At 44.4% G+C, this 12,513-nt stretch overlaps 1 protein-coding gene across 5 annotated transcripts in view; it reads right to left on the reverse strand.

Moving 5' to 3' along the window:
• The window catches only part of HIPK3 (homeodomain interacting protein kinase 3), a 114,240-nt gene that overhangs the window by 70,385 nt on the left and 31,342 nt on the right, over positions 1-12,513 (reverse strand). The window contains exon 1 of one of the 5 annotated variants that reach the window (XM_075048182.1): positions 8,136-8,605. The exons of 3 other annotated variants lie outside the window; for them this stretch is intronic. The gene's annotated coding sequence lies outside the window, so the exon portion shown is untranslated. Of the gene's footprint in view, positions 1-7,382; positions 7,632-8,135; positions 8,606-12,513 lie in introns of those variants that run through there. One more of the 5 variants, XM_075048183.1, reaches the window with a different exon arrangement.

Below are 12,513 nucleotides of genomic sequence, written 5' to 3' on the forward strand. Positions count from 1 at the left end.
CTGTAGCAAGAGAGCATAGTTCAGGGGGTCTATAAAATTGTTGCCTACACATTGAGAACTACCCAGCAGTAAGTAACATTTGAGTCAAAACCTTCCCCAAATACATGAAAAATCATAATCACTCTTCCAATACAACCAACAAGAACTTAGTTATCAAGCAGTTACTGAGTTGTCAAGACAGCACACCTAGATAATATTCAATACCTTCTGCGACAAAAATATTACAGTAAATAAGAACCTTAGCCTTCTTTTTGTTTTAAATCTGACTTAACTGTAAAAGAATTAAGACATCTAATCTAACACTCTTCTCGATTTATCTTTTTCTGCTACAGTTTTCAGGTCAGTTACTTCAGCTGCACCCAGTAACAACTTTCAAACATATACTGACTGAAGTATATATATGTTTGTGTGTGTTCATACACACACACCCTCAGTAAGTATATGTTTGAAAGGGTTTTTTATATATACACACAAAATGAAAACTCTTCAAAGTCCTAATGTTTTTTTCAGAATACAAATTCCTTACCTAAAACTGGTTTTAATATTTTGCTTTTATATAACAGGTGGTTTTCTTTCATTGTAAGCAACAACATCATGAAGATAGCATTGGCTGCTTACTCAAAACAGTTGTATAAATTAGACATGGCATATGTAGAACAATAAAGAAAGAATGGAGGGAAAAATAGGTGTTCACCACTTCTTTTAGAGTTCTAAAGACGTGGAGAAAGCAGCATTTCCTGTGGGCAAAAATCAGTGCATTAGACATGCATATTCTCTCAGAGAAGGCTCAGCCTTTTGCCTCCTAATGAATCAATAACTGTAATAACCCATATTATAACGTTTCCCAAAGCCACAAGTGCAAGAATTTTCTCCCTCGCCCCTATGCAGAGGAACTTATTGATTTAACTATACAGAAAGGTATGCAAAAAGAAAGGCAAGACTGCATGCAGCATATGACCCCGCTAGCTAGAACATAACACTGATAAATGGGCGTCAGTTTTTCCTCTGTTGTGTTCCCTTCCATATTTAATAATCTTTCCATTTGTAGCATAAACAAACTTTTAACATTCACTCTTGTTTTAATCTTTAAAACAGCGTTTAGACATCTCTTCAAGTGAGTTTTAAAAACAAATTTAGTCTCAAAGACCACTTGTCACAAAGAGCCCCCAAAATATTTCTTGAGAAAAACTCCCACAATGTCCTCCTGCAGGGCTCAGAGCTGACACAGCCAGAGGAAGAAGTTAGCCCACAGCACCATTTCGAAAGCTGTAATGAAAAGGTATTAAAAAAACCTCTAACATCTCACAAAAGCAATCCATTCTTATTAGACTGAATACCAATTATTTCTTGTATCACAAAATAAGTTGATATTAATAGATAAGGAAAGAGGAGACAGAGCTTTTTTGTTCTCTTAGGAACAAAGCCTGTTCCTTCCAAAGGGCTTCACAACTAAGATCCCAAACACCAAAATTCCTGTATTAAACAGATTCAAGAGCTGAAAAATAAAGATTTTGTGAGGACCTCCTCTACCCCTATAAATAATTTAAATCTTCAAAAACATGCTGTGGAAAAAACTTCTCAATTAGAACAGATAGATCATAGACAAGTAAGCAATTCTAAAAAAAAACCCAAAAACAAAAAAACAAACAAACAAAAAAAACACAAAAAAACCAAACAGAATAATTGAAGGGAAAAGGGTAGGAAGCAGCAGATGACCGAAGTTTCTAGGAAACACAGGAAGGAAGAGGTTTACAAGGCAATGATGCACATTAACAGCTTTTCAGCCAAAAAGGAAGAAAGACATCTTACAAGAAACAAATAAAAAGCCTTCTGGAAATTGTGCAAGTGCCACCAATTGTTGTGTACCGATACAGGCAAAACCTGCACCATAGGGAAGAGGGGAAAAAAATGAGTACATTTTATTCAAACTAGCAGACTAAGATAAAGGTTAATATGCCATTGTTTGTAAACACTGACAAAGGACCAAAACAAAGTAGTAAACAGAGACTGTGGAAACAGAAGAGATGTGTTTTCATATCTACATGTGTAAAAGCACATTTACTTTTACAAAAGTAAAATACTAATGTTTCAGATAAAATTGTGCATAAAGATAATTTTTATGAATACTTGATGCTAGTAGTTACTCTTATCTTCCAGAGGGAGCTTAAAACGTTAGTTAAAAAAAAAAGTTTCTTTCCTTCCCTTATAATAAACTTTGTATTGTTTATCATTACTGAGGTTTGTTTTCTCTCTGCACTTTTACATTTATATGACAACCTTCTCATTCACAAATTGAGCCTATGTTAGCTCCTTTCTGTGGGCAGGCCCTTGTTTCAGTCTATACCAGCAGGATCAGGGAAAGGTTCAGATGTCAGTTCACATCCAAAGACCTTAGGGAGCAGGGAGCAGGCCTGGAGGGATTTGGTCACACTAATAAAAGCAGCAAACATCTTTGCAATGAAGACACTCCAGCCCCACACAAAGCACAGCTGCACCAGTTATTGCAATCCCAGCTGAAGTTGTTCTACTGGCAGTTTTCCTGTCCAGGGACCAGTTTTGCTACTTCATTTTACCATCCTTCAAGACAAGGTGAGCACAAGGTGAGGAGATTCACTTCCATCTCGCAGTTCACCTTCTAACCAAAAGTCAAGTAAAACTAAAGTAAAACTCCTGAAATAACCCAAAGCAAGTTTTCTCAGGTACTGGACACCACTTGCCCCAAGGCAAGGCAACAGCCAAGCTTCAGCTTTGCGATAAAAATCTTGTCTCACCCAGCATGTGCTCACCTGCCAATCTCATGCCTCCGAAGTTAAGTGTCCAGTCACATAAAAACAGCTGCAGGACAATACAGTGTAGTAACCTAAAGGATAGCAGCCTCCAGTACAGAGAAGGGTAAGAAACACTCAGGTCACTGGATTACAGCGTGGTTTCCAACAGGCATGGAAAGCAGCCGTGAGCATCTCTGACCTGCAGCCACACCCTCCTCTTTTAATGATGTTGTTAATGGGACTCTGCACAGGTATTAGGACCTGAGTCTCCTTGTCCCTAAATTTTCCACCACTTATTCTGAATGGGTAGTCACTGCGGTGCCGTACATACTCAGCAAGTAATGTTTATACAAATATGAAGGGATTTTCATTTGACAGTAGCCAACTTTTTACATGAAAAGCACTAATTATACTTAATTTGTAACCTGCTTTAAGAAGCACTAAAATAGTTTTCTGGAACTGTTAAATTATTTTAGCAAGAATGGAGTCATATGAGTTTAAGATTACTGATTTTAAAAATTGTTTTTTGATGGGAGTGTCACTCAATCCTCTACATAAGAATCCAATTACTTTTTTAATATTGAGATAGGTGCTGTAGCTTTGATCATACTAAAAACATAAGAAATATTTTCATATATATGTTTTGTCTTTGGGTATTTCACTGGGTCTTATTTTATTGCTGTATTTTGGAACTTGAACTTAACATTTTTCTAGGCTTCATCCTGTTACACCCAAATGTATAGGTATTGTAGGGCACAACACAGCTGGAGAAAAGGATATACTTCCAAAAAGGAGTATTTCCTAATTTTTCCTGAAAACACAAAGTGAAAAAAAAGACCATACAAGAAGTTCACATAATGCTGGGAATATTAAATATGTAAAGTTAATAACATAGGGAGAGATATTTTGAAGTTAAACTGATTCCAAGTCACTGAATAAGGAAAAAAAAAATCAGAACTAAACTACTTGAACTGAGTTGCTTAAAAAACACTCCAGTTATTTGGCTCTTCTTCCATTTGCAAGCAAAATTGCTAAGCTAGAGATTAACCCCATTTTGTCAGAACGTTACCCACTCTCAAAATTGAAATGGAATATTAAGACACTATATGAAAAAACAAATAGTGTCATAATGTGAAAAAATACTATAAAACTGTACATAGATTATCCCCAAACTGCATCTAAAAACAAGGCACACACCAATTCTTGCCATCTTTCCCAACATTCACTATATTGAAATAAAACAACTGAAGAATGAAGGGGGCGGGAGGGGGGGAGGACCTACCCTGCAGGAAACACTACACTATCAAATAAAGTCACAGACTAAAACCCACTTTCACAATTACATGTTGTTCCTCTGCTCATCCATCACTCAAAAGTTAGTGCCTTTGAAGAGAAACAGAGCTTCCATTTCTCTATAAATCTGTAAAAGAGATAGAGGCTCTGAATGAAAATGGTCTGTAAAGGGGGGCAGGGGAAGCCAAGAACAGGTAACAGGATTTTCCAGGCTTTATGCTTCATTATAGGTTATTTCAGGTCAAACAGAGAGTGTTCACTGCCTGTAGAAGTCAGAAAAAGGTAACCAACCCATTGCTAACCCATTTCATAGCACTAGCTATTGAAAGTTGCTTTAAGTATAGTTAACGTCGTCATTTAAGGTGCACCACACACTCATCAGCCATCTCTAACACACTCGATGCTCGCCCTTGCTAATTTCTTCATATTTGGTTTCACACACAACCCAACCAGTTCTGAAATACAGGTTCAGATACCTAGAGGTCCATCTCATACTTTACCCGAAAAATGAGCTTTTCTTCCAAGACCTGGATTGAAAGTAATACATTATTTTCCACTCCATCTCAGATTTTCAGTCAAGAGATTGGAAGAAAAATAGTATTTCAGTGACTTAGGAACAGAGACATTAACTTAGTAAAAGCTCCCCAGCATCAAGCTCAACTCTTACTTCCCTAATTTTCAAAGGGAAGAAAATTTAATAGTCAGACCAGCTGCAAGTAAGTATTTGACCAGCTGTGAGTTTACATAACCCATCTACAGGAGCTTCATAGTTTCAATGAAGAAGTGCTAAGGATGTTTTCTTCATCAAATTAATCCTGTACCAAGACTTCTGAAATTCTCCTGTAACTGCATTGTAACATCATCAGGGAATTGAAGAAACTCAGAAAACACAGAAAGGTACAAACAAGCTTTTTTGAGGTATGAAAAGTGGATACTATTTCACAAAATTCAACAGTGAACACGTTAACGGAGGAGTGCTGGTATCACCAGGAGGACATCCTACGTCCATGTTTCTTCCTCCCTCGATCCAGTATCACCAGCTGATTATCAGACCTGCTCTACCTAATTCATACTTCTGTTAGTTGATGGAGCAGTCTACCTCAGCTGTAATGCTTCTGCATATGGAATGAAATAGTTATATATTCAGTGAAGCTAGGGCTTGTCTAATAAAAAAATAAAAAAAGTATAGATGTTCTCTGCTTTCTTCCACGAAGTTCTGTGCAGAAAGCAATGCTGCCTACAGTAACTATTCTGTATGTGCACAGCAGTCGTATGCCACCTCACAGACCTCTCATTGCAATAGCGAAATTTAGCTCAACTACAAGAAGTTTTCCTTCTGTATTTAACATTCCTCTGAAATACATGTTCGGCCTCAAATGAGAGCGCTGTGCCTGTTACCAATGCTTTTCTTCCCCCCCACACATGTAAGAAAGCCAACTACAAAATTCCTGTTTCAAAATGCACCGTTCTGTCAAAAGGATCTTTGTTGCTATAATCAGCATACTGGCAGAATGGAAAATACAAGAAAGAGAATATACACTGTTAAAAAGAAAACTATTCTAAAAACAGGAAGAGTGCAATCCCTTAAAATAGCACAGAGAGGTACATCCCGAAACACACAAACTTGGAGAAGCACAGCCTGACATTCCTACATGTTTAGGTTGGGATTTTCACGAGAATTAAGCGTAGTTAATTCTGTTCTACCCAGGAGCTGGTAAGCTAATGCTCTGCCTCTAAAAGTGCTGCTCAGCCTCCCATCCCCTTCAACGGACAAATCAATCCAACAGACGCTTTTCGAAAAATCACCTCCAAAACAACATTTGTTTTGAAGCAACTGCTATAAATTGAAGCACACAACAAGAAAAGCAGTACACACAAATTCTAATGTTGCTATCAGTTGTGTCAACTTCCTTAAAACGAGTTGAAAGCTCACTCTTCCTCCCCACACCCTGTCTTTGTCTCTGGCATCTCGTTATGCAGGAGCCAGTCTCATTTCCCTGTTTCTGTAGGTAGCTGTTTGAAAGATAGGAGAGAGGAAACATGCAAACACAAAAAACCTGAAACAAAGAAAAATCACAGGCACCGGCAGAGACCGCAGGTCAGCGGCAGCTTCCCGAGCAATTTTTTAATGAAACTTTATTCCAGCTGATGGAATCTCTGATTACAAAGTGTCCTCAAACTCAGCGCGCCACACATCACCACTACAAGCTGAATTAGAGCATCTAGCCAAACATATCTATGAAAAAATCATTTACAAGCACAACCGATGCCACACCCTGAGCAAGCAGCAGAACTCGCACAACAACAGAAGTCCCCGGAAATAAGCGCATTAAATGAAAATTCTATCTCATTCCTGTTTTACACTATTATAAACATCATCTCACCGTGCGCTACCATAAATGGTTCGCAGCAGCACAGATAAAGCGGTCACCACTGTTATATCGGTATCAGTTTTCTCCTGGTAAGTCCGTGTTAACACTTCGCTCTATTTATTTGTGATCTCACCATGCCACTTTGTAATACAGTCTTGACCTATTTTCCAGGTGCTTAATTAATCTCTTTGCTGGCTGCCACACTTATTAGACAGTTACTGTGTGAATTTTAAACTTAGTTTACAGAAACCTTTAGCAAATTAACTCTGTTACGGAATTATTGTCATGTCAGAAAGTAAGTCCTCACAGTCCAGCCAGGCTTTTCTACTTTGTGTGAAATGAATCAGAGCATAAACTTTTTGCAAATGATGTAAAGCGAGGGAATACTGGGGGGAAGAAAGTAATCACAGAAATATACATTGTTGTCAACTGCAGCTTTACTTAATGGAACTGTCTCTCACGTTAATAACGCGTTTTCCCACAATTTAAAGATACTAAAGTAACCTAAATAAACAAGGTTATACGCAAGCAGGAAGATGCAAAAACATCAGAGCGCCACATAACTTCTGGGAGGGCAAGCCTGGGAGTCTCAAAACAACTTACCAAGTTAACAAAAAAGGAAACCATCGCCGTTTTTGGCACTGACATTTTAAGTCAGATGCAACAGTTAGTAACATAAGTATAGCCTCAAAAGAAAGATACATATGTATGTAAGCACATAGCACTGACGATTGAGGGCTTAATGTAAATTAAAAAAAAAAAAGAAGAAGAAGAATCACCATTTCCTACAGCGTTAAACACACGCAAACACATCTGCCAGTTGTACAATTGATAGCACGATTCCTCGGGAACCACAGCAGACCCGGCACAACCCCTGCCGCAATCGTTACGTTAAAGCCACCGGCGACGACCCCCTCTGTTTTTACAGAGCTCGTTCTTGGGAACTGACCAAATTTTAACGCGCCAACTTCCTCTCCGGTTGTTTTTATCGATCCCGGTCCCTCAGCACCCTTCGCTGCCCCCGTCCCAGCACCAACTTCCCCCGCAGCGCAGATCGGGGGCTGCCCGCGGGTCTCTCCTCGGGGGTCAGGGCGAGGGACGGCGGTCGGGTCCCGCCGGGGCTACCAGGACCCACCGCGGCGGAGGACCCCGCCGAGAGCACGACCCGTAACGGCAGGAGCCGCCGCCGCGGCCGGCCCGAGCGCACCATACAAGGAGGAAGGCGGCCGCGGCGCGCCCGGGAGGGGAGCGGGGCACCGCCGGAGCCAGCCCGGCCCCGCCGCCGGCGGCAACGGCCGAGGCGGGCGGCCACGCCTCCCCCCCCCCCCCCACCGGGCGGCGGCGGCGGCCTCGCCCGGCAGCCGGGGCAGCGCCGGCGGGCTCGGGGCGGGCGCTTCCCCGCGCCGGGAAAGGGGGAAACTTCGGGGAAGCGGCGGAGCGGGCGCCGTCGAGGGCGACGGGAAGGGGAAGAGGCGCTGCCCCGCCGCCCGCGCTCCGCCGCCGGGCTCCGGCAAGGGCAGCGGCGAGCCGACCCTGCGCGGCGGCCGCCAGCCTCCGCCGCGCCCCGGCGCCAGGCGCGGGGGTAAGGTCCGCCTCGCTCCGGAGCCCCCCGCGGGAAGGAGGGCGAGAGCCGGCGGCGGAGGCAGCGCCCCTCTCCGCCCGCCGGGGACGGCCCCGCTCCTCATCTCTCCCGGCCGCTCACCTTCACGGATCGGGCCGCGCTGGCGTCCGAGCTGGAGCTGCCGCCGCCGCCCTGGGCATGTCCGGGAGCGCCCCGGGGAAGCGCCGCTCCGGCCGGGCTCAGCCCCTCACCCCCGCCGCTCCTGCCGCTGCCGCCGCCGCCTCGGCCGCTGCCATCTTGTCCTGGCGGCTAGGAGGGAAGAGCCCCAGCTCAGCCCGCTCGGCAGCCCGGGCCTCCGCCTCATCTTCCCGGGGAGGGACCCAGCCCGCCCCCGGCCGCCGCCTCCTCCGCCTCCGCCTCCTCCCGCCTCCGCCGCTGCCCTGCCCGCGGCGGCCTAGCGGCGCCCGCCGCCGCCCATCGCCCCGGAGCGGGCGGGACGAGGCCCCGCCGTAGCGCCGCGGAGGGGGGGGCCGCGCCGCACCGAGGCCCCCCCCGCTCCGGCGTTGCCCCGGCCCCGCGCCCACCCTGCGGGGCCCAGCCTGCGGGGCCCGCCCGCCCGCTCGCTCCGCCGCCCGGCCCGGCCCGGCCCAGCGCGGCGCCTCGGCGGCAGCGCCCCCGCCCGGCCCCGCCGTGTGCGACGCCCGCCGCAGCCGGGAGCCGCCCCGCGCCGCCGCCCTCCGCTGCCGTCGCCGGCGCTGCGAGGGTTCCCCTCTCCCGAGCGCGGCGAGCCCGCCGCCGCCCCGAGCCCTCTCCTCGGCCCCGAAGCGGGGAAGCAAAACTTCAGCGCCTGGCGCTCAGCCTGCCCTGCCGCACCGGTGAGGCGAGGCAGGCGTGTGGCCGTCGTCTCCCCTCGCAGCGGCTTAGCCGAGGCGGGAGCCCCTGGTCCGCGCCGCCGGCTGACGGTTCCCCGGGGAAATCCGTGGAGATGCTCCTACCGCTAAGTCTCCTCTGCCCGCCCCGGTCTGTCAGCACCGGGAGGAAGGCAACCTCGTGCTTTCTGAGAGCTCCCCGAGGAGCACCTGCAAAGCCCCTAACAGTCCGCCAGTGACGGCAGTCCTCACCGTCAAACACCAAACGGTGAGCTCTTCTTCCCCACCTCGTCAGCTGCCAACTCCCGTAACAGTCAAAGACAAGTAAGGTGCGTGATGGGGAAACTGGCATCCGGGAAAAGACCCGACTCTCAAGACCTGCAGCTTAGAAGATGAATGAACACGTGAACTCCATATTCATTTAAATGAGCGCTCTTGCTTTACGAGATGAAGAGTCTCCCCTACCCAGCCCCCAAAAATAACTGTAAAGCACCAACCTTCTAGATCCGGTCTGCCATCTTTCCCTGACGAGCAGTCCCTGCCACATTAGCCAGGTACCGTCAAACGCACCACTTGCTATACAAGTAACAGGACGGAGCGGATGTAATGACTATTTTGTGCCCCACGTTACAGTTCAGCATTTTGCCTTGCTCAACTCTTGACAAAATAACAGGATACACCCTCAGTAACAACGTGCCCCTAATATTATACATCATTTAAATATTAGTGGTTGGTTGTAGGACTGGTCAACTTCTGCAAACAGCATTCTTGACCCTGAATAGTATTCAGCTGATGTGGGGCGAAAAAGGAATTTCTGTTTGCCTGTAAAGTAGTTAGCCCCAAGATAAATCCTTGGCTACAGCTACAACTGGACATCACATGCTTCTCCACTTCTTGCCAAAAATAACCAACCATTTCTTTATTTACTTGCACAACTACATATACTCTCCTATTTTTCTCGCACTACTTGTTCCAGTATTTTCAACGTGTGTCTGCTTGATTTTAACCTTTATTTAGGTCCAATCCTTGTAATAAAGATTGTCAGGATGCTAAGACAGAATTTGAATTAATTAATTGGAGAAGACCGACTTACTGTACGGAAGTACTAAAACCTAACATGGCAGTTACTACCGTAACACCACCAATACTCAGTCTTGTAAGTAATGAGACATATAATTTAGGGGTGGGGAAAAATAGGTGGCTGTCAATGTTAGTAAATTATAGCTCTCACACATCTTTTGCTTACTAATTTTATAAATATTAATCAAGCTTATTCATATAGACATTTTATTAACATATAATCTATTTTAGAAGACTTTAAATGTTGATAAATATTCTTGATTACTTGACCACACAAACTGTAAAATGACTTAACAAAATAAAGCATTAAGTATATGTTGATTCAATCTCTTTCATCTGCAAACATAAATTGGCATACATGTCACCCCAAATTAAACACTTGTGACCTACTGGAAAAAAAAAAAAAGCCTCCTTCTCAGCTACTAACTAGTCTCGACATATTTTTTACAGCTATTTTTTAGGAACTATTTTTAGCAATTTTCTTATTTTCCACCATGCAACTTCTTATAGTTTGATAACCAAAATGATCCAAATATGGTTGTAAACTTGCATGATACTGATCCTCTAAAAATAGACAAAATTATGAATCTAAAGCTCTCCTGATATATTTGTACAATTTCCACCAACTTTCAGAAACAGGTTTTAATTTAGGTTTAGAAAAGAAGGGGGTGATTTGGGGGTGATTATCCTCTCTCGTTATACTGGTCTCTCTCTGGAGTTTTGAGCTGGTCATGTTTGCTAAATAACAGAGCCTCCCAAAACATCTCACCACTGTCAGTTTTGTCCTCATGTTCCAGTTTTTGCTAATCAGATCAAGCTAGACTTCCACTCAACCTGCAATGGCAGTATCACCAGCATGTAATCAAACTCTCAAATCTCTTCGAAACTCCTTCAGCTGCTTTGTGGAGCATAGCATCTCTCTGAAGATCCATTATTTGTCCTTAACTTGGGAGCTGTTTCGATTAAAGGCTTCCTTGCGTTCAGTGCAAATTTCATCATACTTTGGACTAAAGGGCCTAAACGGCATGAAAGGTCTGGCTAGTGCCAACGCAAGCTGAAGCGCTGAACCTCCTCCATCAGTCAGCTAGTCGTAAGGCTTACTTTGGCCACAGAGTTTTTAACTACCCACGACATGTGGTAAGTCTACCTAAGATACACCAGTGAGTGTTAAACGCTCTGATGAACATTTCTATCAGAGGTTTAATACAACTGTGTCTGAGAAGCCCTTGCATGATTTTTTTTTTTGTCATCTGAAAAACAGTAAAACACCTCCTCATCCTGTTTTCTCTTGGCAGGCACATTTGTGCTGGTAGGTGACTGAGGGGTTAATACGGAAACTCCTGTTACACCTAAGTAATGTGGACTACTGATACCATTTGGAGGGGAGTGTTTTGTTTCAAAGTACTTAAGTAACTCAGTGGAAGGAGGCCCATGTCATTTAGATTCATTTATAAACTTCAGCATTGAAACACACACCTCCATAGGCTCTTTGTTCCTACTTGTTCCTATAACTTTGCAGAGGATAAGCAGTAGTTAGGTGTGAGTGCTCAGAGTGGAAAGAAGAAACAGAAGTTACAGAAGAAGGTATTTCCAATAGATGTAATTTATTATGCAGCAAATGAGATGATCTGAGGACAAACACAGGCTAGAAGCATTTGGCACACCTACCAATGACATTTTGTGCTATTTTTGTTATCAAAATCCCAAGCGTAGACACAGACAGAAAATGCTTTGGCTAGAACAATTTGTTTTACTCATCAAACTGCTATAAGCTGTATCATCAAAACACTTTTTACAGCCAGTATGAGTTGTTTATATCGGCTTATGAGTTGCTTATATCAGCTGGACTCTTAATTCTTGAACGAACTTGAGTCCTGAACAAGGCTGTGCTATTAGAGCTGCCCAGAGGAGCAAAGCCACAAAGATAAGGATGGGAGAAGGCAAGACCATAGGGCTGTAATTCCATCCACCAGGCCCTTCACTCAGTCGCTAATAGCATAGGGTGCAATTGCATGAAACAGCGAGCCACACTCAAAGTTCATTGCTGTGAAAAGGGAGAGAACTGGTCTCTCACAATTTTTGATCTGCTCTCCACACATGCAGTTAAATTCTCCCAGTGCTGGCATTGAACCTCCCATTTAGCAGATTCAGCTTTCCCAGCAAAAAAGGGGTTTTCTTGGGTGAGTTGCATCAGCTCAGGAAAACACTCAAGGAATGTCAGAGCTAGCACAAAGAGGAAGGCAGGGTTTTTCCTTGTCAGCTAGTAGGTAGGGCTGCGCAGACTTCAGTTTAGTTTTCTGGGTAGAAATTACGAAATCCAAACAACCCAGAAGCATGTTGGTTGGCAACACATTGTTGTGACCACTGAAGGTATCCAGGCTGTAGTGACCTAACCTGAAGAGTACGAGCAGCAAGTAGAGATCAACAAAAGGAGGGTGGAACAGGGGAAGGTTCCACTTCAATTTTCATTTTTTTTAAAACTTTCAGGCCATAGTCTTTAGTCTTTCCCACAGTATTTAGCAATATCTGTTAAGCAGGGAATTAATTCGTGGTAGGATTTCAAATTATAG

Source organism: Buteo buteo, chromosome 16 (assembly GCF_964188355.1).
Source record: "Buteo buteo chromosome 16, bButBut1.hap1.1, whole genome shotgun sequence".
NCBI lineage: Eukaryota > Metazoa > Chordata > Aves > Accipitriformes > Accipitridae > Buteo > Buteo buteo.